The sequence below is a fragment of the Bos javanicus genome, chromosome 7 (genome assembly GCF_032452875.1).
Source record: "Bos javanicus breed banteng chromosome 7, ARS-OSU_banteng_1.0, whole genome shotgun sequence".
Classification (NCBI taxonomy): domain Eukaryota; kingdom Metazoa; phylum Chordata; class Mammalia; order Artiodactyla; family Bovidae; genus Bos; species Bos javanicus.
Window position 1 is genome coordinate 110,191,896 of NC_083874.1, and position 6,000 is coordinate 110,197,895.

The following is a 6,000-nucleotide window of genomic DNA, read 5'->3' on the forward strand; positions in this document are numbered from 1 at the left end:
CTCCCCCTTTTCAGGTACCTAGCGCGTGGGGCTTCCCTGGTGGCTCAGATGGTAAAGCGTCTGCCTGCAGTGTGGGAGACCCAGGTTCGATCCCTGGGTTGGGCAGATCCCCTGGAGAAGGAAATGGCAACCCACTCCAGTACTCTTGCCTGGAAAATTTCATGGACGGAGGCGCCTGGTAGGCTACACGTGACCATGGGGTCACAAAGAGTTGGACACGACTGAACGACTTCACTTCACAGCTGATAAAAAGCTTGGGTTGTCTTGGTGAGGTGGATTTGCTCCTGGATGGATTTCACCTGGATTTCAATAGTGAGGCTCGCGGGCTTCTCCTGGAAGTGGGCATATGGGCGGAGCACACCTGGCCCGCCTTGGGGGCAGAGCGCTCTGCCAGGAGCCATCCCCGGCATATTGCATATTGAGTGCAGCACTTTCACAGCATCATCTTTCAGGATCTGGAATAGCTCAACTGGAATTCTATCACTGCCCGGAGCCAGCGTGAGGAACTCTGCCCGTGGCAAAGGTCATGAAGAAGGAGGCTTGGCATACGCAAAGGCAGGATCGAGCCTCAAGAGTCCCCCTGGAAATTCTCAAGCATCTACCCCCAAAACCAGAGTCTGCCTACTTTCTGTTTTGTGCTCTCACCTACACCTCTGACTTTATGGGGGGCTGTCCCCCACTACCTCTCTCTGAAAAAGAGTTAACTTACAGCTCCAGTTTAAGTTCCTGGGTGTGATAGTGTTTCAACCTACAAACTCCTTTGGAAGTCCTCTAGCCTGCCTGAATAGGTTTTTCCAGCCACATGTGATTGCTCTGAGCCTCCCAACTGTGAGAGGCATGAGATGTTCTAAACTGTCTAAATACAGATTCCTTTGAGCAGTTAAAAGATTGATTAGAAATTGTATTGGTGAAGGGTTTTTCACTTGTTGGGCCAATGTTTGCTGCTAAGTCTCCATATCCCTTACCTGCTGTGTCCCTGGCAGTGTATTGATTAATATAATTGGTGTAAGTAGTAGCTTTAATGTTTGTAACCTTGGACCCTTGAGTTAATTCTTTTTCTTGTTGTAGCCCACCACACCTTTGCTCTGTAGGAATGCAACTTTAATGCTTTTGGAGGGTGGTGCCTGACTAATCACCTTTAGAAAAAAATAAGTTTTCTGAAGAAAGGGTCTTAAAATGTTAACAGGCCTCTGGGCCAGAAGATGATGCAAATCACCTAAACTTTTGCATATGATAAGTTTGCAGGAAGAAAGCCTGGCTTACTGCATGACTCTACCCCCTTCCCCCATTATCCTCTATGCATAACTTAAGGTATAAAAACTACTTTGGAAAATAAAGTGCGGGCCTTGTTCACCGAAGCTTGGTCTCCCCATGTTCTTCTTTCTCTCACCTTCTGGCTGAATTATTCAGCCTCTTTTCTCTACTGAATTTCCTCACTGAGCTATCCTTATTTCAGCCTCTTTTCTCCACTGAATTTCCTCACTGAACTATCCTTATTTAACCACTCTTTATATCCTTAATTAACGTTTAATTAAGCAATTATTTCCTGATCCTCACTGACGCTGTCCCCGCTTCGAGTTCCCTGGATCCACCGGGGCTGGACCCCAGCAGCGCACCTCCTCTGAGCTCCTAGGCTGTGGGTCCCAGGTCTCAGGGGTCACCATTGCGCCTGGGAATGCCCATTTCGTGGGCTCCTGGGTCCCCATCAATAGGCATCCAGTGAGTGGAGCAGAGAGGTGCGGACCACAGGTAAAGGAACTGGGGCTCTGTGGCACAGGGTGGAGCAGGGAACCACGTATTCCCCCCTCTCTGTTGGCACAGTCTCAGAGCCCCCTAACCTGGCAGTCGCAGAAAGGCCTCACCACTGGGGTCAAGGCCTTTACCACTTTACCCCTTTGCATAAAGCTCAGATCTGCATGGTTTTCCAAAGCAGCCTAGTGCCTGCAGCGAGGTCCCCAGGAAGTCCAAGGGATTTATCCTGCCTGGTGATTTCACCTGCTGGGACTCCACAACCCTTACTCTGGCCGACTGGCCCAGCCCTGCTACCGGCAGTTTGCGGCCCAGTGGGCCCTTGACCACCTGCTGGGATGGGGAAGGGAAGGGTCCACGAATTGCACCCTAGCAACTTAGTAGGGTGCATGGATTTAAACACCTGGTGGCCACCCAGGCAGAAAAGAAGGGAGGAGGGCACCTTGCTGCCCTTTCATGGTGGAATCTGTGGCTGTCCTGCTGAGAGGGGGCCTTTCCATGGGGACCCTGTGCAATAAAAAGTGTGGTGTTTTAGAACTGAATAAATAGAATGTGTAAATTTTTTAAAATTATGTGGTGCTTTAATTAAAAAAAAAAAAAGCTCCAATTTTTTTTTTTGCAAATTGAGGTCTAAAAATTGAAGGTCTATTTTCCTTCCACTGTGGCATTCTATGGAGAAATGTGCAGGGTTTTTTTTTTTTTTTGTTTGTTTGTTTTTGTTTTTTTAAGAAAAGAGTCAGAAAAGTGAGGGAAACAGAAAGCCCAGAGGTGCCCCTGTAGTTTGGTGAAGGCTTTAGGAGGTCACTTGTAAATGCTGCTGGCTGTAGGGAGGCAGTCTCTTCCTGTGGCTGATGGGCACAGAGCTCTGCAGGCTTGTCCTTTGCATGGATGTTCTTGTTTGTGGAAATCCAGCTCGGAGCCATCTCCTGATGTGTAAGAACTTTCCAGACTAGACCCCTAGGCAAATCCCTTTGGGCCAGGGAATCCTTCCTTCATTGTATTTATCTGTTTGACTGAAAAGCACCAATGACATATTTTTCTTTAACTCTGGTCTATCGTCCAGGCCTTGGAGTAATATTTCCCATCCGTCTCAATAGGCTTGGGTTCCAGGAATGAATTATAGTCAGTTGTCCATGATTCTACAGATGAGGACACTGAGGGTGGAGGACTGTCTAAGGGAGAATGGGAGATCCTTCCAGGAACCCTGGCTCCTGGGTTTTTAATGAGCTTCCTACCCAGCATGGTCATTGATTGGCAAGTGTTGACATTGAGAATAAACTATTGGTGGAAATGTAAAAGGCTTTTTTAAAGACTGTGCCTACCAGCTGTGCATCTTATGGAGTATTTAATTTCCTTCCCAACCCTTGGAAAGTGCTGGCCACAGGGCAGATGCTTCATAATTTTTATTGAACAAGTTCAATTTCACACAATTATATCCATAGTGTCAGCAACACTATGAGGTATATTAGAACAGTGATCATCATAGTTGGTACTTCACGGATCAGTAAAGAAAGAAAACTTTTTCTTAGGAAGGCTGTAACAATTGCTAAGTTTTAAGTTTATCCCACAAGGATATTAAAAAAAAATGAAACAAATCTCTCCAGTCATCACCAAGGCCATCGGAGGTCTGTTGAGGACCCCACACAAGGGAGGGTCTACCTCTTGGGACACCCCTGCTTCAGCCTCTCCCTAAGCCAGCAACCTGGGACAGCTGAGTACACTTGAAGTTCCCTCCTTGACCTTGGGAGTTTTTTTGGAAGACAAATTTTTGACAGACAGGGGTGAGGGAAGGTTTTGGGATGTTTCAAGTGCAGTCCACTTATTGTGCACTCTTTCTGTTCCCCGGTGGCTCAGTTGGTAGTCTACCTGCAGTGCAGGAGACCCGGGTTCAATCCCTGGGTGGGGAAGATCTCCTGGAGAAGGAAATGACAGCCCACTCCAGTATTCTTGCCTGAAGAATTCAATGGACTGAGGAGTCTTGTGGGCTACGGTCCATAGGGTCACAAAGGGTTGGACATGGCTGAGTGACCGAACACTTATTTCTATTATTTGATCAGCTCCACCTCAGATCATCAGGCATTAGATCCTAGAGGTTGGGGGCCCCTGCTTTAGTTCCCTCTTTCATCTTCTACACAGCTCCAGCCTGCTTCCTCCTCCTCTTCCACCTGCAGAACTACCTGCAGGGCTTCTCTGAATGTGGCTAAGAATCTCCTTCCCTCACTTCCTTGTCTGTGAGTCCCTTCTCCTAACTGGGTTTCCCTGATCTCCATTTAGGCACTTTTGCCCCAGGTGGTGCTAGTGGTAAAGAGTCTATCTGCCAATGCAGGAATTCGATCCCTGGATTGGGAAGATCCCCTGGAGGAGGACACGGCAACCCACTCCAGTATTCCTGCCTGGAAAATTCCCATGGACAGAGGAGCCTGGCGGGCTCTGACAGTCAGACGTGACTGAAGCGACTTAGCACAGCATACCAGAGGATGTTTGAACTGCAGACTCATGTGATTGTTTTGGCTCCTTGGAGTGACTTGTCATTCCACGTGTATGTTAGGGTCAGCTTGTGTATTGCTTCCTAAAGGCCAGGAGAGGGTAACAGGCAGGAAGCCCAGGGGTCTCCAGACAGAGAAAATAGGCTGCAAGTGTCAGACGTTTTTTTAGTCTCTCTCTTAAGAGGCAGGAGGAAAGAAACTAGTGTTGCAATTTTTCTCCATCTTGATACAAATTTAAAAGGAGGTTTCTCTGAAAATTCTGTGTTGCCATGACGACTCCTGGCTCCACCTGAATTTAACTTTTGTCAAACCTTGAGCTAAGCAGTGCACTTTTCTTATGGAAATGTTTGTCTTAAGCTATGTTAATGTACTATGTATTTACCCAAGACTCTGTCTTCAGGTTGGTTCCCCCTAAAGGCTCAGAACCAACTAAACCAGTATGTTTTACTCATACCTTGTTCTCCTAATCTATGTTAATGAAACTATATGTTTGCTTGGAAATCTGCCTTTCTTCAAGATTCATGTCAATCATTTTATGGCCCGGATGACTCACCTGCTGCCAATGTTATCTCAATGCATGTTGCGGGTGAGGGGCCTGGTGCCCCTCTGAGACATTGTTTTTCTTTAATTAGCAGACTGCTAGTGGCTGTATAACATCTGGCTAAAGACTAGCAGGGGGTACTCTTTCTTCTCCCTTCTGATGTCTATGTCAGCAGCTTTCTCTATCTCTTTTATAGTTTAATAAAATTTTATAACACAAAACTCTGAGTGATCAAGCTTTGTCACTGGCCCTGGATTGCACTCTTCTCCTCTGGAGGCCAAGAATCCTGGCATCTTTTGTAGTTCAGCAACAACCTTTCAGCCTTTTGTAATTCATAATGAATCTTGATTTCAGATTGAAGATGCATTCCACGGTATTGCCAACTTAAGTCTTTCCATCGTTGTGGAATATCTGTACATGTATTTAGGGTATTTTTCAGCAATCGTGTATAATTTCTAGTGTGCCAGTCTTGTCATCCTCATTACGTCCATGGCAAAATATTTTATTCATGTTGACATTATTGAAAGGGAATTTTTTAAAAATTCCTTTTCAGATTGTTATTTGCTAGTATGTACAGATAAAACTGTGTAATCATTCATTTTTATCAGTTTTGACAGCTTGATAGTTGTCTTTACTTTCTTTACTTTCTCATAATTAAAGATTACCCTGGCTCATATATTTACAGTCTCACCCCTAGTCTCAGTCATTTCTTCAAAGAACTTTTCTTTCTTTTTTTTTTTTTAACATTAAAGTATTTTTGACTGTGCTGGGTCTTTATTGCTAATCTGTCTAGTTGTAGTGAGCGGAGGCTGCCCTCTAGTGGCCGTGAATTACTTTTGACTGTGCTGGGTCTGTATTGCTAGTTTGTCTAGGTGTAGTGAGCAGAGGCTGCCCTCTAGTGGCCGTGCCGTGGCTTCTCATTGCAGTGCTTTCTCTGGTTGCAGAACTTGGGCTCTGGAGCACGTAAACTTCAATAGTTGTTCAGGGGCTTAGTTGCCCCTGGGCATGTGGAATCTTCTAGGACCAGGGAATGAACCCGTGTTCCCTGCATTGGTAGGCAGATTCTTTACTGTTAGGTAGGTAGAATAGGGAAAAGGAGTCCAAAATGGCGGTGGCTAAAAGACAAGGAAGGGAAAAGCCCACGAAAATAGAACAAAGGAAGGTCAAAGGAAGGTCCGAGGACCAGAGTGAAGACTTCAGGTAGAACAAACAGCACTTCTGGCT